The sequence below is a fragment of the Harpia harpyja genome, chromosome 8, assembly GCF_026419915.1.
Source record: "Harpia harpyja isolate bHarHar1 chromosome 8, bHarHar1 primary haplotype, whole genome shotgun sequence".
Taxonomy (NCBI): domain Eukaryota; kingdom Metazoa; phylum Chordata; class Aves; order Accipitriformes; family Accipitridae; genus Harpia; species Harpia harpyja.
In genome coordinates, this window is record NC_068947.1 from 39522919 (window position 1) to 39547748 (window position 24830).

Here is a 24830-nt window from a genome sequence, read left to right on the forward strand (position 1 = left end):
CAATACTTCTCGTTCATTCCAACAGATGCCCAAAGCAATAGTAAGTCTGCATTAGCATAAGCACTGTAAAAAGCCTGCAGCAGTTACTATTTCTCTCTGAAGGGTTTTGCCTTGGCTACTGGTCATCAGGCATCTTTAATCCTTTACTCTTTCCCTTTTGCTTTATGGGTCTTCTTGACCTGTACTGTTACTTTACATAAAAGCTCTCTGTTCTGTAAGATTTTTACATTTCTCCTAGCCTTCTGCCTGCCATGCCTATTTTAGCTGGAAGTTAGGTATATGAAGTCTGGTTCAAAACCTGTTTATCCCTTCCAGAAGGGAGTGATTTCTCCAAGTAGTTAGAAAACACAATTGGTTCTGACAGTGTCATTTTGGCAGGACTGGGGCAAAACCCAAGCAGCACAGTAAATGTTTCTCAAACAAGTTTAAAAAAAAAATCAAAACCAACAGCCCAAATGGATCATATATTCAAATGAAAGATTCAGTATAAAAAAATTACAACTTTCTGCATACCAAAAGGCTGAATGAGTGCCTGGAAGGTTCATCAACCCATTGATTTTTCAGAACATTGAAACAGAAGGACTTGACTTTCTTTATGACTCAGCTTTTCAACTTTTAATATCACCTTCTAGAGATGGCAAAAACAGGAAGAGCTGAAAACTTCTCAAACATCAAAATTTTAATATATGAAGAATTTTTTGCAAAGTGTCAGCTTGCTCTATTACTTCATACTTCACTGCTCTTGATTTCACATGTTTGCGATTCTGTTTAGCATATACAGGGTATGTTGTTCTGATAAAAGTACTGAGCTGAGGAATTGCTCAGGTAGAAGTATTCTAACAGAGTAGGCACCAGTCATTATGACAGGAAGAAAATTTAAGTCCTAATGTCCTGGAAAGAACCTATATAGAGATGGAAAAGTAATGCATGCAACAGTGCTGAGCTGTAAGCAGTTATTGTACACATGGGAGAAAACTTACAGTGAGCGCATCCACAAGCTTCTGGAAACTATTCCCAGGATCAACACAACCATGGCTGCAAAGAACGATGTGCACCTGCAGAAACAGGATATTGTGGTTAAACGTAGAACAGGAAAAATGTATGAGGCATGGAAAGCTTAAACTAATCGTATCTGATATGGGGAGCGGGAAAGCAAGATAGGTGACAATAAGGAAGTTGCTTGTAGCACTGGATCATTTAGTTGTGCTTAGCTGACATGTTAGGCAGGAAACCTGTTATGCTATGACAACTGTTTCACATAAGCTGTAATATAAGACGACGCTACATCTTTACCCTTTCACTGCTCTCTACCATCACGCTGGCACATGCATTTTTGCAATCACATAGTCAAACTAATCAGGGAACTGATGATTCAGGTTAAATTGAACCTTTTTAATTACCTGACAGGATGGATAAAGAGAGAAGAAAGGAGGGTTAGATGGCAGAAGGAAAAAGTGACTATCTCTTTTGACAATTTAACCACAATTTCGATTTAGACCAGCTTATAGTGTGCAAAGAATTGATCCTTGAACACCGAAGGGGAGAATGATGCCCAGTAACCCTAATTGCTGATAGATAAAGAAAGATTATCTTTTCTGTCCCTGGAGAAAGTAAAGGAGTACTGGAGGTTGTGGTTGTTCAGCTGGTCTAGGCCCACTGGTGCACAGATGAAATGGGAGGGCTAAGGACTATTTTTCTCACATTTATTTTTACTGGAGTACCAGCTGATCACTATTTCCCTAACTTTCCTATAAGCTGTGATACAATTTAAAAATTTCATTAAATGCCACCTCTTTCTCTCATGTTCTAGAAAATTGATTTATTATAACTGGTTGAGAAAAATCCACCTTGACTGTTATATATTTCTCCTTGTTGTCTTCCAGGTGCCTAAAATTATAACTTTCTTAATTTTTCCAGGGTTTGAAATAAAGCTGGTCAACTTATGATTACTAGACTCCTTCACTTTTTCCTTTTTTCATAGGTGATCCCAATGCTTGTCCATTTTTAGCATTTCAGAGCTTCCTTTACCTTTCACAAAGATTACTACTAATGTTTCTGTGATTGCTTCAGTCCATGGATTATTTTAGTCAGGCCTAGGCAACTTGAAAGCATCCAGATTTCCTGAGTACTTTCTAACCATTTTTTTTTCCCTGGTGGCTTCAATTCCTATCTTCTTGTCACTGTGTTAGCCACTTTAACTATCTGATCCTGTTCAGTCCTTTCATGAGGACTGGAGTACTTCACATACTTATGTAACACTATATATTATTCCTTTTCTTGGTAATAGAGCCTAATGTATGTGTGCTACACGCTCACAGAAAATGAGATTGATTAAAGAGAAATACCTTTTCTAAAGCCCTTGCCTTGACAGTGTTATTCAAAGATTTAGGTTAAAAGAAGCTTCAACTTCCCAAAAGAAAAACATGCGTCAGTGGTGCTCCAAGAGCTTTCAGCAAGCTACCTAACCTACAGTTAAAATGCCAGGGCACAGTGAGGGCCAGCTGGTCAGACAGGGAAGGGAGACGAGCAGTGGCCTCACCAGCCAGGGCCCTGTCCCTTAGCAGCCCAGCAAGGCGACCAGGGCAGCTTTGACGACAGCACCCAGAGTTGGCCAGCAGTGGTCACCATGTTTGTGTCAAGCCAGGATATCGAGTCAGCAAGGCAAGGTCCACCTTAGCAAGATATATGGCTGCATGTAGGCAGATACTAACTCTGTCAGAGATGGCCTCAACCACAGGTAGCCCAGCTCCTAGGGGAGCAGAAGAAGGGGTGGGAGAGCCTCCTGGTAACTTTTGGGGCCCTGGCTGGAACCAAGAAGGATCTGGCTCCAACAGGAATTGGTCAGATATAGCAAAGCATTAGAGGTGCAAACCATACATGACAGCAGGGCAGCAGAAGCTGCTTCACAATCATAAAGTTATTAGAGGACTTTGCCACTATCATATTTTCAAGTATCAGCTCCTGTGAAGTTGGTCAAATCCAAGTTAATTTCTAATATAATTTGTTTTTATTTAACTCATTTAATTTCCTTTCATTATCAAGGACAAAATTCTGTCCCAAGCTGTACTTCAGGCACAATATGCATCTATAATGACCTTTCCTTATTTCTCTCTCCAGAAGACATTTGCTTGGACCTGAAAAGAGAAGTATTTCTCCTCTTGCACTTAGGAAGAAAGATCAGCCTGGGCTAATGTAGTCCGTTCCCTGGGACAAACAGCTGCAAATGGAGCAGAGAAAGCCAAGAGAGTTCCGGTTTGTACGTCCTGTATGAGTAATTCAAGCTGAAAGACCTTTGTATGGAAATTCAAGTACTGCCTGGACTATATCACCATTTTCATCCTGGCTGCCGGAAAAGAACATGTGTCAATACTTGAGAAAATAGTAAGGCCCTGCAAGAGAAGAGGGACTCTCACCATAGAAATCACACACTTTTCTTGGATAACATGCCAAAGACAACTGTCTCTGAGCACACTGTATTACAGCAAACTTTCTGTTAGGCTGTTCTTGTGTCAGTGTAACTTATTTTCTTGAGAGAGTCCCATTTCCTTCCCTTTTATAGGCACCTCAGATGACACCCCTTACCTGTAACGCATTCTTCTCTAATGTCAAGTAATACTAAGCCTAACTAGATCGTACAGAGGATACTGGTCCTGGATATTATTTTAATAGCAGTTCCATATTCATTAACATTATATTATATGCCAGAGACCAAGTTATTCCACAGGGCAAATAAACTTGGCTTGACTTAATCAAAATGTATCTAACGGCTGGCAAGGACAAAGCATTTGAAATAATTTGCTGGGACACAGGCTCTGTGCTTAGGTACACTTGAAGAAAGTTCAACTTTTGCAGTTCACAAAACATGAAAGCTATCTGGCTGTTCATCGGAGAAAGCTCACAGTCTCCGGTGGAAGGCTTCCAAGGAGGGACCGCCAAGGAGGCTATAGAGGCAGCTGTCATCAAAGAATAGTCAGTCAGCTATCACCTTTGCTGAGTTTTTAGAGTCTAGAGACCTGGAGTTTGCTATCCTCCCACTGGGCTTCATCTACAGTAAGGAAACTTTTAGAAAGAAATGTCATGAAACACACAGCTATCAAACACACTTCCTCTATTCCCCCCCATTTCAACCCCACTCCTTTTTCTCCAGAGTCATTCACCCTTAAAATAAAGAAGCTCTCTCCTCCTTCCCATGTTTTTGTTCTACCACTTTGGATCTGGAAAATGGTAAGTCTGTAAGTATTTTTTCTTAGGCTGAAAATGAGTCCCCATTCTTGCAGCTGTCACAGATGTTATAAGCAGCATTTTATTATAAGCAAAATTCAATATGGCAGTATTACAACATTTCTATCAGTGAAACAAATAGAATTAGGTTAAATGACAATCTCGTTACTGCTATAGAAGCTTCAATAAATGGGAACCTTTCTTGCTAAAATATAAAACAGCCAAAATAAGACAAAACAAAAAACCAAATTGCCCAATTAAGAACACTGCGTCCATAATACAACTGAAAGATCAATACCCCTTCAAATGTACAGAGAGGCAATTGCTCCCATCTGCCTACATAAAGAATTTATTCATGAAAATGCTATCTCATAGCAGGATTTTCAGGTACAATTAACCTATCATGGTACTTTAATGTTAAAACTACACTCCTCAGTGCTGGACCTGTTTACGAAAAACACTCTGTGGGCCTAAATGAGATACCATTTTTCTTTATGCATTAATATGGCCAATCTTATTCTCTCTCGACAAGAAAAAATCTTCAGAAGTAATGAAATAAAACCCACAATAATACTATTTTTATGTTAAGTCACCATTTGAAAGACAACATGATGTTGTGAAACAACACAATATTAATAAAGGTCAGTATGATAATAGCTATTTAGTTTTCCTCTCAGTTATTTCTCCATGGCTTTCTATTATACTGAGGATTTTTATTATATTAAGTGTTCATCCACATTTTTTCTTATTGCAAGATATTCATGATTAACACTGCTGAGGGCTGAATCCAAGAATTAAAAAGTGAGGAGATGCGGATTTTCTGAAGGCAGATACTAAACCCCTGGAAGTGTCATGGATTGTACTTAGCTTTGCAAGTCACTCTGGAAAATCTTCGTTTAAAGACCTTTAAAGCCTACAGGGCTCTAGTACAGGGGAAAAGACTTCAAGACTCTCTATATATTATCTGTAGCCAACATACACGGAGAAAAAAGAACAGTTCAATATTCATAACAATATAAGCCTCTCCACCATATGTATCACAGAAGGTATTACTAACTGTGATATACTCTGTCAAGATCACATCTCCAGATAATTTCAGAAATCACAGGGACATGAAATTTGAGACTAAGCCTGAGCTCAACATCCCCCTTCCCTCCCGAGCATCCTAATTCCTTAAGAATTTCTTTCAACCACTTGCAGTAACACATCTCATTTTTTGTATTAGCTGTTCCCAGATGGACACACCTATTCCTTATGAGGGGACACATGATCAAAGTCGGGTACTTTTTTAAACAGATTGGAGAAGTCAGAGGAAAACAGAACTGTGCCAAAGCCAAAATTGTTGAGAAAATGAAGGCAGATTCAGCAAATAGTATCGGTTGAAAGAAATGGGTGGGGAACATTCCGAAAATGCTAAAATATTTCCTTTTAACTTTTGGGGGAGAGGGGCAGTATTAAAAGCATTTTGAAGTGTCATTTGTCATTTAGAAACTGACCTTAATAGGAAAGACAGAATGAAAAAGCAAATTTCTTTCGAGTTAAGGGAAAAGTTTTAGGCTAAACCAAAATAAAATTATGGATTTTGTTTCATAAACCTTTCTCTTTCCCTCATCACCCTGAATAATTTCTGTTTAGGTTCTACAAGAACTAATAAATTTTCCGTTATTTTTTCATTTTGAGCAACAACCAAAAAACCTCCCCAAAACCTGTCCAGCTATACTTGTTTTACCACAAACGGGCCTCAAGATTTTTTTGTGTGTGATCAAGGGGACTGCACCCACCAATTATTTTTAAAACCCATCCCAGTAACTTCTCTGGATCAGTCAAATACTCTTGTGACTCACTACCAGCATCCAGAAGGGAAGTGGAGCTGGAAAACATGCACCTTTCAGTTTTCCAAACCAGTACTCTCCATGAATTTAATGACTTTTTATTACTCTTAAATTGATTAATATATTTTTGCTGGCAATATGTCATACTCATTTTTCACCATTAAAATACTTTTAAAGGTTCAGTATGCAAAGAAATACAAGAATCTTGCCTAAACTGGCAACCTGGAGTGGGGCGTGTAAGGAGGAAATATATGGAAAGCCCACCCTTGCACAAGACGAGAGTGTGGCTGCAATTCGCAGGAGCACAGCCTGTTCAGCTCTTTCTCCCATGGGAAGAAAATCATCCAGCTGAGCTAGGCGAGTGCAAGGTTGGTTCTCCCTCCCTCATTGCAGTGGTCATCAGGGCAGGCCTGGCAGACCAAATCATGGCCCTATTTGTGTTCACAGTGACTCCCAAGTGGCAGCCTTTCCTGAGGGCTGTGTTCCCGGGTGCATGGCCCACCTCTCACTGAGAGAGCTGAGCCGTCTCTAAGTGGTACATATCAAACACACAGCACCAGCAAACACCTTCTGCAGCTTAACTGTGAATGTAATTTCTTTTTTTACCATGCCTGGTAAAAGTTCAAGTGTTGTCTTTCTCTTCCAACAGTTAATAACACTGTGAGCACCTGCAGCTCGATGAGCAAAGCCTCTCCTAGCTCTGCTTTTAGTGTTAGTGCTGGTGTGGTCAAATTTTTCAGGAGAAACACAAAACTCTCAGCTCAATTTATGACCCCTAAAATCCTTTTGGTTCACCAGCTAGTATAACCATTGCAGTGTGTCAGTCTTGTGAGGTGAAACAAACACGCAAATATATTTAAAGATTCCTAAAAGGTAAGATAGATGAACTATTGACTTTGCAGTCCTACTGTGATAGAAATACATTTTGCTTTGAATGTATATTTTTCACCACAAAAGGATGTGGGATAAATAAGGCACTTGTGATCTGCTCATGATGAATCCTCAACCAGGGCTGTGTAAGACTTGAGTCTTTTACCTGACGGAATACAAAAGGACAGATAGGTGGTCTTCTTATTTTCTAAGAAGGATCTTATTCCACTGATATTTTCCTGGTGCTGTCTGGCTATTAGCTGTAGAAATGAAAACAGTCATTATCTTGTTACACAGCAATTCAACAGATACCATATGTAAAAAAGAACACAAGGAACAAGCAGCAAAAAAAATGTAAAGAATTGTTGGGCAATTTGGGTTCCCTATTGTTTGGCCTGCTATATAAATGGATTAAGGTTTGACTAAACTTTTGGGGGTTTTTTGTTTTTACTGGTATTGGGTATGTTTAAACTGAGTTTCATGGGCATTGGTTATTATCAGGAATGATACAGAAATTCAACAACACAGAAGCTAACTGCCTCTCGGAAACTGGAAGACATTCTTCTCTCTGTCCTAAATGCCAACATAAACTCTGCATGTGACCTATATCCCCCCAAATAGAATTTTTCTTGCTAAGTTCCAAAGGCTAATGCTAGAAACCACACATACTTAGATTGTGTACGTAAAGACAAGGTCTTGAGTTCTAAAATGGGCAGATCCTTTAGCTGCACTTCTATTCCCCTTCTTCACTTTTTTATTCTTACTTGATTTTGTTTTAAAAGGAAGAGACTACATTCAGAACCCTGCACCCCTTTTGAACTGAAAACATGGCCTATGTGTAAAAATATAACATAAAAGTTAAAAACAGAAACAGAGAGTCAGACTTTCAGAAGTGTGAATTCCAAATAGCCAAAATTAGTATGTCCGTTCCCCAAAATATGAAATATTGATTAAAGAAATTGATTTCTGAACCTATAAAGGGACCATTTTCTCCTCAGTCTTAATATTAGAAAGTGGGGTAAAAGGAGAATAAAGAAACAAAAATAAAGAAATCTAAGTTATTTCTTGTTTCCAGAAATAAAGGAATGAAGAAATGTGTTTACTATCTTAAGGTTTACAGTCAGGTCAGAAGATCTGGCATACAAGTGTTCTCATAGTAGGATAACCCTTTGACTCCACACATATTGTAGTATTTGTCTCTACCAGCAAATTCCTATCTACACATGTCCTGGGCATTCAGGGTAGGTTTACGTTGTTGTTGGAATCACAGCATTCTCAGATTCTGTTTAAACATGCAATTCTTTTATCAAAATTTTTCACTCTGCTTAATACTACTTAGTTTGGGGTTCACTGACTGATGGATTCGCAACTCTACACATGTGTAGAGGTACTTACAGTTCACAAACACAAATAGGATCAAATGGAAATGAAATTTGATTTTATATTTGTCTTGTTCCTTGCATTCAAGCCTGGCATGAACCCAAGGCTACATTTCTTTGCATAAACATATCTGTTTCATTATGTCCGACACAATCATAGACAGCAATGTCATTTCTGAATCCTGGTATGTTGCTGGTATTTATGTTGGTTATTGTCTTGCAGCATTCACTTTACTTGAACTACAATGCTCTCACGGATATGTTAAGATTCTGATGACTGTATCTTGTTCTGCCTTCTTTGTACACATAAACTTCCAAAGAATGTGAAAAAGAAACCCCAAAACATTATGTACAGATTACCTGCAATAAGTCTGATTTGAACTGTTGGCTCTTATTTGCATTTTGATCTCAGTATTGCCCTGTCTACCTGCTATTTGGCCTTTCCTTTTTCTCCAGGCAGTTGTAGGTCTATTTCTAGAGGTCTGTGGAAATTTGTTCCTGGAGAGAATGCCCTTGAAATAAAATTATATTGTACTATATGCAATACTGTTCATAAAGAAACTCAATGCAAGGGTGTGTTAAACTTGCTTCAGAGCAAACAAGTCAAGAAAATCTCACCTACAGAGAAAAAAAAGTTATGCCACTAGTACTGGATCTGATGGTCTGAGGCCACCAAGAAAGCACATAGCCCATGCCAAATCATTCATTAACGGCTATAAAGCTAATGAAAAGCAATACTATTCTATTAGTATGGATTAGAGATGAAGTCTGAACTGTGAATCCTTGCCAATTTAAACCGTTACTGTAGAGGCATGAATAAAGGCATCCACAGACATCTTCCTGACACGGGGGTACTAAATCATCCTAAAATCAATACAAGTGCTTTGGTTTAGTCATCTCTACCAAGAGTTGAAGAAGGTTGGCATTTGCCTGCCAAATCTGGGGCAGGGTAAGAGGCACAGCTTAAATAAAGTGGAACGGAAACTACTCCAGCTGCCCCCACATACATTTTTTAAATCCTGACGAGTCAGTCTGGGAATGTGAGGATTATGCCAGGCTGAACGAATGAAAAAGAGCATTGCTTCTGGAGCATATGTTTCCTCTCAGTCTAGAGGTGGTCTCCTAGTGGGCCTGAATTTCTTTACACTTCATATTTGGCACCCGTGTGCATAATCCAAAGGTATTTTTAACACACAAAAAGAAAGTGCCTGGGCAAAATGCCTCCCACACACTCATATTGGGTACTCTCCTAGTGACTTTGCAGACTTACTTTATATTTATAATACAGCTGATTTCACAAACAGTATTTTTCATTTTAAATTTCTACAAGTAGCAATACCATTTCAGACATTTCAGAAGAAACAAAGAACAATGGAAACACAATGATATTGTTAGTGGGAATAATTGTTTTTTCCTTAAGTTCTACTTCTTTAAGAAAACTTAGCTTCATTTCTGTACCTTATATTTTGCAGGAAAAATCTTGGACATACACATTCACAGAAGCTTAAATATCAAGAGGCCAAAAAAAAAAAAAAAAAAAAGAAAAAGAGCAGGGAGGGAGAATTGATAGGTTTTATGAAGAGGAATGCAAAAGGAAAACATTGTCAATATGCTAACATACTTCTATACAGCTGAAATGCAAAAATTTCCATTTTCATAAATAACATAACAGATAGCTCCAAAGAAAAAAAACATACTTCCTTCATAATATCAATTCCCAGTATCTGACACTATTTGGCATTCCCTTTTATTCCACATTAACCTATGTATTTGGTATCAGTTAGTAAACATTAGATTTCTACAGATTTACTTTAAACTGATCAACCAGTGAAAATAAATGGAGAAATCATGACTTAAGATACTATGAAAGTCAGCTCAACTTTCTTACTCTAGGGTAGCTCACCAATACAGAGATATCCTGTGCCCCACATCCTTGGATTGGGGCCACCTGATGACACTCAAGCTGATAGACCTAGAATCTAGAGGTCTTGGTGTCCAACATACTCTTAATTTTTAGAGTCAGTAACTTGCCACAGTCAAAAACTCTGAAACAGGTATCTAGAAGCCCAGAGGCCCTTTGCTTTGGGATATTCAGCTTAGTGAAACCACACCAGAGAAAGTACAGACTAACAGAGTTTAGTAGGCAAACCAAAAGATAATCACATCTGAACATTCCCAGCTAACTCTGATTAGAAGTTCAAAAGGTTTACTTCTCCCCCATCCCCACCCCCCAAAGCTACAAGTTTTTGCTTATGGGGTTCTTGCTGTACATCTTTAGTGAAAGATTTCAAGAAATCCCTAGGTTTCCAAGCTTAGGGATTTGGTATGGGGAGTTAGAAAAAGCATACTCCATCAAAGAATTTTAGTATGTGTAACGAAGACTAATAATCCTTTGTACACATAAAGGCACAAAAAAGCCATGCAAGCCTCTCTCCAGTCTCAATACCACCCTTAGGTCAAGCACACCAAAGGTTTCCTGAAGGATTCATGAATGCTTGGAGTTCAGTCCCAGCCCCCTGAAAGAAAATGGGAGACTCTCAAAGCTCAACAACAGCTATGTAATTGAGAGCCTTTTTCTAAGTTCTAGTAGAGACAGATGGAAATACTGAAGTCAATAGGTTTAAACTGATAGCAAAATCAATATGATGCATGGAGTGGTGTAGTATCCTTAAGCTTTTTTCCTAATGTACACAATTTTCAGACTTATTTTTAGCTGATGACACTCAAAGTGCAGTTGGTCAAAAAATACTTCTGGAGTTAACTTAAAGAACTGGCTGAAAAAAATACCAGTATGAATGAAAATAATGTTTTTTAAGGGTTACAACAGAACTTATTGATACAAGTAAAAAAACAAATCTAGAACGAATAAAAACTGTGGATTGATAATGGCAGGCTGCCAGGAAGGGCTGTGCCTACAGTGCTCATGAAGAGCCTTGAGAAAACTGTGGTGGGCTGGCTGCTTGCACAATCCTCACATTGGCCCAGAAAGAAAGGTAAAACTTGAAATTTGTCAAGCTTTCCCACTGCTGACTAAATCCTTTAGTAACCATCCTTCTTCACACTAGTTTTGATTTCACATGTCCTTCAAAACCACCAAACTTTGATTAAAGGTTTGGAGAGAGGGAGAATTTGCCACAGCCTTTGAAAAAAATTACTTTTAATTTAATGCCTCTCTCTCATTGCTTTTTCTTTTCTCTCCAAAGTCTCTAACTTCATGTCTAAATTTACCGTGTGCATACTATTTTGCCTTTCTATACAACTTTTATTATGCTACACATGGTAAAAAGCATTACCAATTCAAAGCCTTAGTCAAATAAAACAGCATCACATTTACATTCCATGCAGCACACTGGGTTTTGGAACAATCCCTCAGTTTTGAAAGCACTGTAAAATACATCTTTGACACTAGGTTGGTTACCGAATCTGTTTTTCTGATAGTGATCGCACTTGGTCTGTATTCCAGCCACATAGCTACAGTGCACTCAAGAATACTGTGTATGAACACAGCTATAACAAACACTTTGTCTTCATTGGATCTCATGGTTCAGCTGTGATGTTTTTTAGTGTTGTCCATATTCAGGTTAATGGGCACAGCAAAAGGGTTGTTTGCCCTTATGAATCACGATATTTCAAACAGTAATTTGAGTTGAGAGTTTTCCATCATTTTCACTTGTAGTCAGAGACAGGTCTTTGAGCAATTTCCATGGTTTTTTAGGGTTTTTTGCAGGTAGATTATTGATCCCTAAAGATAACATGACTTGAAAGATCAGTAAAGGTTAGCTAGTAAAAGAAACATGCATCATTTAAAATGCCTTTGTGCATGTGGGAGTTCAACAATACCTTTTAGTGTTACTTAGGAGTTACAAGAAGTAACCACTTTTAGGATGATTTTTAATCCAGACTTTTTGCTTGTAAAGCCAATTTTTGAGTACCGGCTATCTTTTCATATGAAGACTTGGAAGGCAACTTGGACATGAAGTAACAGCACACACATCTATTCAAAGTTAAGTAAAATACCAAGATGGGTATTTTACCAAGATTGTCTGGGGTCTTCAATATGGACTCTCTCCACTGCTTGAATTGAGTGGAAAAGGAATACTAAATCCCTAGTACCTGCCCTGTTTCTGCCACTGTATAAGTTGAACAAGTATGACTCTGGCTCCACTGGCAACGATGATTCCTGCCCTGGCTGCCATCAGCAGGTCACAAACATCCCCTTGTCCCAGGGACATTTCCTTCCCTGTATCAGGAATGCTTCTTACCCCTGCGGGCCACGACAGCGAGGCCAATGCTGTGTTAGCCAGAGGCCCGCCAGCTGCTAGGAGCAGCCAGTGGCTGTAGCAGCTCAGGCTGGGAAGGGGGTTGTAGGATTTTAGCAGTGCAGAAAAGGAGGTTAAGCAGCACCGAATAGTGCCACGTGTGCAAGGCCAGGCAACGGGGCCTGCAGGATTGGACCCTCAGATGCAAACAAAACACAGCGAGAAGAACTTCTTAGAAAAAAAGCCAGGGGAGCTTACTCCCTTACGGTGGCGGCTCTCTGCAGAAGCTGCTAGTCAAGGCTAATTTTTTTTTTTTTTTTTCAACTGTGGAAGGAGCCTGGCTTTTCTCTCCATAACGCAACAAAGAGGTGGTGCGAAGTTCCCTCCCCCTGTGCCGAGTTTTGATTTTTTTTACTCACTCCACTAGTGAGAGTGGAAAGAATAATTCACATTACCGAGTCATTCACTGTAAAACACAGTGATTAGGTCTAAAGAAAACAAAGTCCCTCATGGGCCAACTATCTTACATCAATGAGCAGCACTTCTCTTTCTTACAGTTCTTGACTGAGCTTTTAGGAAAATAATTTACAAATAGAGCATGGACAAAAGAATTCAGTTTGTCAGAAAACTTTTTTTCAATGTTTAAAAAAAGTAATTGATTGCATTCAGAAATCTGTATTAATACTCTGGCCTTCTATAAGGTGGGGGGTTTAATATTTTCCTTCCTAGTAGGAAGATAAATCCATTAAATTAAAGAGAACATCGAAGGACAAATAGAAAAGATGTTTCACTTGTACAATCTTTGGTCAAAGCTGAATTGCATCCACGACTAACAAGAAATATTCTGTGTGTTTGGAAAAACAGTACTTTTAAATTACAAATATACAAGGAAGATTTTGAATATTCTTCTTGTTGTGTCTGAACTCACACTGTAATATCAGACTCATTTATTTCATGTGCACTCTTTCCCTTTCCTTCTTCTCACCACACTTTCTTCAAGCCCCTGCAGTCATCCAGTGTGAAAGTCAAACAGCCTACATCTGCCTAAAATAGGCTTCCCCAGCTATGCTGTAGCCATTTTCTACCAGAAAGAATGCTTTTATAAATTCAACTTACAAACATATCTAAGATGGTAATTTAGAAAATTATACAATGCATACAATACCTAGACTAAAGGTAAAAAAATACTCTCTTTACAAACATTAAAACATTCAATGCTTTACTAATGAGCTCACTTCTATTATCTGTCAACCTATAGCCACCTTTGCAGTGCTATAATATCAGAGATAATTAGTGCAGGCTTGTCAATTTGATTTTGGTTAACTTTATGGCCTCTTTATTTTATGATACCTATGGGAGCTTGTAGCTTGCTCGTTGGCCAAGCAAAAAATGCATTTATTCTGGGATAAACAATAGCACTGTTTAATTAAGAGATGTCATGCTATTTATTGTATATCACGTGCTTTACCTTTGATGAGGGGCTATAAACACAGAAGGTTCATCAGATTCAATTTCTCTGCTGTAATTTCCTACCGGAGAAAATGTGACACAAAGCAGAGATCCAATTTCCCATTTCTATTTAGCATTTATATTGACAGAATTAATGAATTTATCATCATCTTTGGCCTGCTGCTAAATGGAAGACATATATTGCCTGCTGAGATAGTAATTCTTCCTCTAAATTATGTATACGTGTGTGTGTGTGTACACACACTTAGATACACTTACACACACATATATATTTCCTCACTTTTTTTTCCATGGGGAAATTATACCTTTTTATTAAACCCATATTCTGAGAGGAAGGGTAGGTGATGGGAAGGGTAATTAGGCAGACTAATAAAAGTGATCTTAGACAATGTTTCTAAGCAGGAATAAAGATGAAAGAGTCCTTTTGCATATTTGCCATGACAAAGGGTTCAGGAAGGCCCAAGCTGATGAACTCATGGCATGTTGACGGAACTAATTTTATTTCTGAATTTCTCCCATGAGAATGCTATACAATATATATGCTGCACATTTGTCAAAGTTGCCATGTAAGAAGTTTCAATTTCCTTCTCTGAAAATAATTGACCAAAGGATCATGAAGTTCAAAAGACTAGGGGGAAATGAATAAATATTATATAGAGATATAATGTATTGTAATCATACTGTATATGCTATTTTAATAGAAATCTAGAGACCTCTGTTACAATTCTTGAACCTCTTAATGGAGCCAGAGAGAACTATTTTGTAGCTTTCGTGTGCTGCAAGAGGGCTGAATTCCTTCCCTGCTAATCTAACCATCTTTATAATTTTGTTAGAGGTCACTAGCTTTAATCTACTGCTAAAATAATATGAAGTGGATGATATTTTAAATCTCTTTTCATGAATATTTTATACTCTGAATAACTTCTGTTGGAATCTTTTGTAAGTAAGAGTCAAGAGCAGCCTCACTTTGTTTAAAGAAATGTCTACTCACTTGTCTGACACAGAGCAAGACTCATGCAAGGGAATAAAGACACACAAGCTTCAGAGGGCTTGTTACACTTATTCTCCTTTTGATGGCTTGACATAATGGTGCTAGGTAGTATACCCAATCAGTACAAATGCGTTTATGTTACATTTTTTGTATATGTATATATATACAAATCACCAATACATCAGAACCTCCGTGCTTCAGCTAGGAACACATTTACGGCCTATTATGTTACGTGACACACAGCTGCCATCTCCTTCTAAAAGGAATGGAAGTAGCAGGTTTGGAGTTTTGGGGGGCGGGTGGGGGGGGGTGGGTGTTTTTTTCAAAGTGGGAGAGCCACTTGGAAGGAAACTTTGTCTGTACACACAGGTTTTCCACACTAAAGATTTGGGATTTTCCTAAGTTAGCACTCCCTAGGGCCCCAGGCAGGCTGCACTCATATGGGTTTGGGATTTGTGGTCATCTGGCTGCAATATCCAAAAAAATAAAGTTTCAGCTTGTGTCTTCCCTGTTAATAAGGCTTGCTCTTTACTATGGGTTTGAGGCACCATTTTCCCTTAATTAGGGCACTTAGGTGCTCTTTCTCCTCTACTCAACTACACATGAGTGAGAGAGCTGCCTAACAGAGCTAGCTTGGTGCCTCAGGTCCCTTGTCTCTTTACCCCAGGCCAAGCCAGACATCTCAATGTGCACAGGTGGTGCAGAAATGAGAAAGAAATGGCTAATTACAATCACCAGCCAGCTACTTATGGCTAGGTGAATATGGCCACTCATCTCCAGAGCCCTGTGAGCACACAAGTGAGATGATTTCACATTGATTTTTTTGCCCATAGAGAGGTTACACTACAGGAATGTAAGGCTAGAGTTAATGGCAATCTGACCTGAAATTAAAATATTTTACTCAAAATGTTTGCTTCCAGTTGATCCACAGGCCAAATGAATCAGGGTTCACCACAGGTACTACAGAGGTGAACTTCCAATTTGCTGAATACTAGTAAATTTCTGGGTGAGTATCTGCAGAGGGAAGTGTTTTCCTCAGCACTAGAACACTATTCTGATGCTTCTACATCTTCCAATTAGCCTACTGTAGGAGAGTGTTCCTTAATCTCCTGTATATAGATTCACCAGAAATAAACATTGAAGTAAAGCATTTCTGGTCTTTTGGTTTCTTTTTTTTAAATTGTTTTTTCAAACTCCAAGTCTGCTTGGGAAAGCTACCAAGAGTAAATCCCTTTTAATATGGGCCAGCACCCTAGTCTGCAGAGTTATAGGATGCAGATGTGTTCTGAGTAAAAGCATTTAATTGGTAGTAACTGTTTTAACTTAGATATTTGGAATGAACAAATTTGCCTGGGTTAAGCATATTCTTATGGGAAGTAGTTACAGGGAAATGCTTCTTTATACAAGACTACTTTTTATATAGTTTTATAAAAATTAATATTGCATATCATTCATCTGGCAACCATAAATATCAACAAGAGGTTAAAAGGCATCAGAGAAGTATCGCTGGTCATACCACACACAGTGTTTTACAGGATTTGGGCTGGTTTGTTTCTTTTCTTTTATTTTTGTCTTTTTTTTCTTTTTTGGTTCCTAAATCAGAGGAAGTAAAAGTGACTTGAATTCCTCTGAAACATGAGAGTACTTTTCTTTGGTTTTAAAAACTACCTGTGCTCAGCTCTCTGGTGTTACTCTTTGTACATTATGGCACCATGCAGTTGGCACAAAAAATGTGGCATGCCATTAAGCAGATTTTTCCACTTTCTTTTTAAAATAAAAAGGTATTTTATCAATCTTAACATTTATAATACACAAGCAAAACCACAACATGACCTTCAGGACACTTCTATACAACCTACTGTCTTTTGCCCAGAAGTGGTAGAAAAAGATCATGCAAATATCGTGTGCTCATCTTAACAACCAAACAATACTTTCTGTACACAATAAAATACGTGGAGCCTGTCCAGCTGCTGCCAGTATGTGAGTAGTTCAGAACTTTAGCACAATTTGGAAATTACTCCAACTGGTAAGGCAGATATGAAAGCTAGGATAAGCGTAAAGTATTGACCTTACATAGTACGCAAATAAGCTAATGGTACTACAGAAACTTTTCTGGTTATAAAATTGTTGCACATATTTTCTATCCACATGCTACAGTTAGTTGAAATGAGAGCAGAAGAGTTACCTTACTTTAAAGATGGGAATATAACATTCACTTCAAAATGCAAGTGAAGACATTTTCAGAAACAGCACAATTTCAGTAAGTTCTGTAATGGTGGGCTGGCATCAGGCTTCTCCCAAATTTCAGTTTCTGGCAGGTTTTGAAAAATTACTGCAAAATAAAAAGCCAGGAAATTAGTATCTGCAGCTAATTTTTTTTTTTTTAATCTTTTAGTCACTTTTATTGGTGAAACAAACAACATAACTTAAAATACAATTGAAGACAATTAACATCATTAAAGTTAGTGTTATAATGGGAGTTTTATACAGAAATAATAAATTTTATGTGGTGAATGAAACAAAAATATGCAAAACTGAGACAACAGAATTTACGTTATTTTTATAATGTAAGCTAATAAAATTTCATATTGTACAAATTACAGAGGAATCCTATTTCCACATAAACTATGTATAATTTATTACTGTAAGAACAACATTAACAACCTTAGAGGATGTGTAGAATTCACAAAAACGTAATAGCAGCAGCATTACTGGATTCTACTGTCCGCAAAGTCCTCTACAAAAGTAAGACAAAGATGCTGTGTTTTCTGCCTATCCAATAAACCCTATAACAGTAATGTGATCACTTTGGTCATTTACTATTGAAATTAATCATATGAAATAAACTTTCAGAGATGTTGTAATCATGTATGTTATGGGGATCTGGATATATACTTCATCTGGAAGGGCTCTCAGCTGTATTGTAAGCAGGCACATGTAGATACATTCATGACTTCACCTTCCCTTTCTTTTTAGTATCGCCTCTAAAAAGTTCTGAGAAAAAAAAAAAAAACAAAAAAAAAATCAGTGGAAGTTGTGTCTGAGTTACAGGCTGAGGACAAAAAATGCCTGCCTCTGTAGAGAGATTCTGGTTAATTTATAGAGTTTCCAGCACTCTAATTTGAAATACAGAACCCAGGATAGCTCACAGACTTCCAGGTCCTCTGGCCATGGAAGAGGCTCTGACAAGACCAGAGCCCACAGAAGTGTCCCTGGCATCAGCTCTTACTGGGGGTCTTCAGTTCTGCCGTTTGAGAAAACCTCAAAAAAGTTATGTAAATTACTCCAGTCCAGATAAGAAGCAAAATCAAACTCCCATTTAAAACCTATTGACTGCTATAGTTGATTTATGAGCTTTGAAGGCTTTTAAGTAGCAGTGTTACATATAATACAACCTGCATGTACTTTTCCGCTCACTTCTCCTGGGACAGCTTCCACCTTAACAAGCGATAAGAAGTTCCTGGATGGGAACCAGGGAAACTACAGAGATTCTTCAGGAATCCACATGCCAGTGAATGAGAACAGCTTACGATGATCCCTGCAAAGAGGAAACTCTTGTGCCACGTGATGACATGGTGTCAGTGGGAGAGTCTCCCAATGGAAGTTGTTTCCAGAAGGTTTTGCCATGCAAAAAGTGTGATATGCATTATTTCTATGAACTAAAAAAATGGATTGTGTCAATTTGTCTTTAACAATGTGCAGTGCAAACAAACAGCAACAATCTTAGCAAACAGAACAAGCCCCGTGCAAAATCAGACGTGTTACATAGAGCTATCCAGCTAATTTTTCCAAGGTATTGAAGTGCATGGGTATGTTGATGCCTTTAGCTATTTCTTTTAAAACATGGTGGAACTGGTTAGAAATTTGGCAGATCATTCCGTAAGTAAGACTGAATAGCAACACAAACACATACCTAAACTCAGCACTTTACCTATGCCTCCATCATCTTTTGGGAACCAAAGAAAAAGAAGAGGCCCTACAAAAATGGAGAAAAGAGTAGAGTTGGTGATGATTTCTATGGAGAGGGAACCATTGCCAGGGTAAGAGGAGAGGCTGCAGCCATGCACTCCCATGCTGGCAGTCTTTCCCAAGAGATTATTTTATCTTTGTCCTTGGTGCCACAAGGTTCGGTTGTGCCTGGCCTGCTACAAAGCCTTGAGAAAACTCTTCAAGCAGCTATGATGCTTCGCATGGACTTGTCTCTGCTTACAGTGGTTAACAGAGATTAGAACAGTGAAGGCAGAAGGAGATGAGGGAAGGTAGAAAGAAGATGGGACTATTCCTATATACAAGTCAAATCCCCAGAAATCCGGAGCTTTTCAGAGTTCAGTTTGGAAAATGGCACCTTTACAGTGTTAAAAGGAAATCATCTGACAAATTAATTAAGGAATTTTAACTATTGGCAACTGATTCATACCCTCTAAATACTTCTCAACAGCAGAAAGGTAGTATATAGGTGTTATACATGACGATTAATGACAATTCTGTGTTAATATGTTACATGTATCTGACCGCTTGCAATAGAATTTATAGCAACAGAGAAACTAATTCATGGAGGAAAAGTAAGCAGTGCATTTTGCTGCTTTTCCTGCTCCGTAATCAGACTGCAATTTCCTATAATGTTTTCATTATAAAAAATTGGTCAATTAATTCCTTCAACTTTGCAGACGAAGCGTGAATTACTTTCTTCAAATATTCACTCTTGGAGGTGTATTGATTAGCTCACATTAGCTAGGTAAGTAAATAGCAGTGTTTCTGCTCTCCATCAGGCTGATACTTAAGGACTTTTGGCTCAAATACTTGTTTATGAATCCAGAAATGTGAATCATGAATACTCCAGCATACAAATTTGGCATTTGCTTTGCACAAACATACATCATGCTCCCAATCACTTTGATTTTCAAAATGGCATGATTTTGTTGGACCTCTGGTAAGAATCAAAGTCAGTGTAGTAAGCTTACAACATGTGACATTTTACCTCCTGGAATCAAAATGACGAAGGGAGATTTTAAGTTTTGTTTTACAATTTTTTTTTTTTTCACTGTTTTGAGATGGAACTTAAGACCCTCTCAAAAACTCTATGACGTTTAGAGCCTCAGGAGAAAGCAAAAAGTAGTCCAGTGCTTGATTTTAGTCTTCACCTTTTAGTCATTTTTATAGACCCAACATCGTAGCTGTCCCAGAGGTGAGATGTCTGCAAGCAACCCCAGCGCTTGGGGAGTGCGGCGCACTCTGAGCAGCGTGCCAGTGGGCCCTCACAATGTCACTCAGTAAAGAGAGAGCCTGAAAAATGAAATTCATTTCATAACCCCATATTTTTCTTTTATTGCCCACAACCATAATCTTTTACTTCACTGAAATGGTATGCAGGAAAAAGAGAAGGGGAAGATACAGATATTAATGAGGTAATGGAAGAAATTACTTTAAAATAATTGTAATAAAATTGATTTTCAAAAGTTATAGTTCAGGCTCCTCACTTTTGCTTGGTCTTAAGCCTTTAGTAGACACGTTTTCAAGCTCAACTCAAGCACAACCTATGGACTAGCACTTTACCAACCTCCACTCAACAAAAAAAGAAAAAAGCAACCCCCAAAAATAGATTATCAAGTAATAACACAGCTCCAGAGTCCAAAGGACCGCCAGTCTTCAAACCTGGTGGCTGCAAACCAAATCTATTTAAGGCCTGAAAAGGATTTAAGTAATGGATGAGACAACAATAATGCTTACCAAGAAGCAGAGTGGGAAATACAGGATGGTGGAGCAAATGACACTTTCACCTACCCTTTAGTTAAATCCAGCACTTATGAAAAAAGTACTGTCTTCCCCTCCCTGCTGCTTATTTTTTACACCTAGTGCAGCCTCCTCTTTGGTGACATGTTCCTGCAGGATCTGACAGAATGGACTGATACAGCTTAAACACACCTAATTTTTACCAGGTCAGTTTTAATCCTAGTCCTGTTCCCCAGCCTGGTCTAGACTGGCCTTTTCCTCTAAGCTTCGTGAGAGCTGCAAGCTACAGCTGTAAAGATGAGACTAAACTTTCCTCTGGGATGTGAGAGAGCTTTCTTGAGTTCTACCTGATCCTGACCTAACGAAGCAGAGAGCACTGCCCAGGCAGCTGCATCCTTATGAGAGGAGATAAAGCATCAGCCCCGAATGCCAAAATCCTCTGGCATGCACCAGGCAGGTGGTGAGTGGCAGCAGGACCCATGCCTGCACTGATCTTGCCAAAGGTACTCTGTTTTCATGGCGGGCGAAATGGACAATTCTCTCTTCAAGTTGCCAAAAATGTGTAAATTACTATCGTACATACACAATATAGCAATTGCCCCACTGCACTGAACAAGACCTCACAGAGCAGCCAAAACAGCCATAAAAACTCTATGCAATTACTCCCAGTGAGTGCAAACAAATTTTACACTGTGAGATCAAGGACAGACATGAGCCCACTTCCCACATACTTTCTTTGCCACTGGCTTCTACGTGATAGCAGGCAAGTAATTTCACCTCACCTCCACTCATCTTCCTCTTTTGTAGGAAGATGGTAGGACACAGGAGTCACTACTGAAAATGCCTTGAGATTTTTAGATGGAAAACATGGTGCGAGTCAGACATCGGTGCTGCTGTGTGCACTCAGATCTGAGAATTTGGTACCCTGCCTCTGTACATTGAATAAACAAGTAGTAACATCATCAAGGGAGCAGATGGAATCCTGCTGTCCTTATCTGTAAGTGGGAAAATCTTATCCTGAAACCCTTACAAGTGGGAATTGCCAACTCCTAATGGCTCTGACAGGTGCTGAAGTGCAGCCTCATCTCAGAGCATAAACCCCAGTTGGCCTCCATAGGACTTGGACACACAGGTAAGTGTATTGATAAACTGAGACTTGTCTTATCAGTGGAACAGCAAGTGTCATAAATGTCCTAAAAATTATTTCAGAGCAGGATTATTTTTCAGCCAGAAACAAAGTATAGGATTTTCCTGTAAGAAAGCCTTCAGCGGAAGTGTTTCCCTTCATTTTACAGAATGATGATCTTTTGCACATACACCAAGGTGCCTCTCAAACCAGGCTTGTAGCATTGCACAATATTTACTAACAAAATCAGGCACATTCAAAACGTGAAGAAAATACACAGAGTTACAAACTAAGGAAGGATTCATTACTATCATACTAGCCCTTTGGAGAAACCTCTTTGACCAAATTAACAATGATGATAGAAAATCTTTGAATTACCTGACAAAACCCATCTAAGAGTTTGCAGGCTCTGTTGCTGCTGCTATCTACCTTTCTAAACCTCTAAGCACCACACTATAGATGCTTTTTCATAGTAGACAAAGAACTTGGAAGAGATTTTATCTTTTTTTTTTTGGGGGGGGTGGGTGGGGTGGTGGTGTCAGTTTTTTATGCAGGACACCTACCAGAGCCTTATATAATATAATATGGTACAGTGTATTGTGCCAGACTCTTACTCCTTTCTCATGCACAAAACATGCTAGACCAATCCAGCAGTTGAAAGTGCTAAAATTAAGGAAACTACATCTACATAATTTATTTTAAAAATCTACTATCTTCCAGATTCATCATCTTGGCAAGGTGGTAAACTATTCTTTGCTATTTTGAGGCATGGGGAGCCCCAAAATAATTTTAGAGACATTAATATAGAAAACACTTTTTATCAAAGGAGCTCTGGGCCAAGGTAGAATTTCCTCCCTGCCAAACACAGGTTACTCTCTGAGTTACTGCCAGGTGCATACAAGGAAGTGGCACACCAAAAGGGAACCAAAAAGCCAACATACTAATTTCTTACGCCAATACTTCAGGTGCCATTTGACAAACAAAATGTTGAGAACAACCTTAAACAACAGACAGGCGAATGCTAGTTGTTTTCCAACAGTGACAGGTGCAAGAAGTCTTGAGGAAAGTATTCATTATGGGCAAGGCTCAAATTAGGTACTTAAAAATTGTGGCTTAATTTAGGTCATTTATCATACTCCTCAAAGGCCCTTTTGTACAATTGAATTCTGAAGTGCTTCGTATGCTATTAGATCATCACAGCTGCTGTAGTATCACTCAAAGCAGATGTTTCACACACAGGGAGCGCCCAGCTCATTTTCAGAAATGCAGTAACTGCAAGTCCCTCCCTGGCACTTCTGCCCATGGATGTGGATTCGGCCATGCAGGTGCCACCGTGCTCAGCCACTCGCAGGAGGTCTGCATGGATCAAGTGCCAGTGGTGGCAGACCCCAAACAATTGCACTCCGGGGTCACTTTAATAAAAACAGAGCTACACACCCTGAATTTTCAGCTGCCATTTTCCTTTTGAAACAAGTGGGTAATAAATCAGCTTAGATAATTATTGAACAATCTCAGCTTTCTGCTATAGACTGAAAATAAGAGGCAAATGGGTCTCCTTGACTTTGAAATGTTAGAATTATTCCCTGCATGGTACTTGTGTAAAGTGCAGACTCATCTCACAAGCTTAGAAATCATTCCTCTGAGACAGAAACACTGCTCATCTGCATATGGCTCCTCCACCTACACGGTAGTATGCTATTGCACAACCTGCAAACAGGAACACAGTGCTGAGGGAATGCAGAGAAGTCAGTAAAGAAGTTATTTCCCTCTTCTAGTGACCAAATAAAACTTCTAAGAATTTGCCTCTCCTGCAATGCTTTAGCAGCATTGAAAATTCTTTGGCAGAATAATCTGTCTGAAAAGAATGTGTCTGTAGTTTTCTGGTGGGGGAAATGGTTGGTTTGCTTATAAGACGTAGAAGGTAATAGGAGAAACACACGCCTAAAATGAGCAAATGCAACACAGGTCAAATGGCTCTTGTAAAACTACTCATTAATGGGAATCCTAGACTGTGAGGCACCTAAAATTAGTGAAGTGCAGAATTAGCTCAAAACTGGCAGATCAGCTCCATCTTGCACGACATCTATTTAGTTCCAATAAGTACTAAGGCAGAGACATTTAACAGATATTACAGTTCTCTATTCAGAAGGAACTAGGATGACATAATCACATCCTTGACGGCGATGAAGTACTTTCCAGTCCATTAGTAACTGAGAACAATGTCATTAGACAATATCCACCAGGGAATTAGGCATTAAAAGAAGTTTAACTCCAAGAGTGATGATAACTTTCACTCAAAATCCTAGAAGCTTTTTCTGAAGAGATCTCTGGCTTGCTATTATTTCTAAAAATTGCAAACCCAGGGCTTTTCAACGGAAAAGAGAGAGAGTGCTTATAAGCTGCTCATAATAAAGGCTCACAAGATAATACAGATAATGGTAATGCAACTAAATCAATTTGAGAAAAAGCAATGAAAAATTTAGTAGGGATTTGAACTGAGGAACAAGTCATGCTTTTAAGGAATATAATCCTATGAAAGACAGGTGGTGTCCAATAATCACAATGTCATTTTTAATAAGGTAACAAGTTTGGTCAATAAAAGTAACTGATCTGTTAAAATTAGGCTTTCATGAGACTTTTGACCTTGCTCTGCAGACCTCCCAATTAATAGCACATATTAACAAAGCAAATGTTAAATGGATTCAGACCTGTCTACTTCTCAAGTCCCAAAAAGATGATCAGTAATTAATCACTCCTGAACAGCCTGTCTTATTGGGAATTTTTAGGGATTGCTTCTAGGCAACTATCTATTCAACTCTTATCAATGGACTTGTTTAAATGTGGCCACTGCTGATAACATTGTTGTAGTTGATACAACATTACAAACTGGATTCTTGATAAAGTCATTTGAAGAAAAAAACAAAGGTCTTAAAATATGTTGAAATCTTAGAA

General features: G+C 38.6%; 1 long non-coding RNA gene across 1 annotated transcript in view; it reads right to left on the reverse strand.

The window, feature by feature from the left end:
- Positions 1 to 980: 980 nt before the first annotated feature.
- LOC128145314 (uncharacterized) overlaps positions 981 to 24830 on the reverse strand; it is a 60888-nt gene continuing 37038 nt past the window's right edge. Inside the window, exons 2-3 of the long non-coding RNA XR_008236423.1 lie at positions 17208 to 17354; positions 981 to 1055 (exon numbers count right to left, since the gene is read on the reverse strand). This is a non-coding gene — a long non-coding RNA (uncharacterized LOC128145314). The remainder of the gene's footprint in view (positions 1056 to 17207; positions 17355 to 24830) is intronic.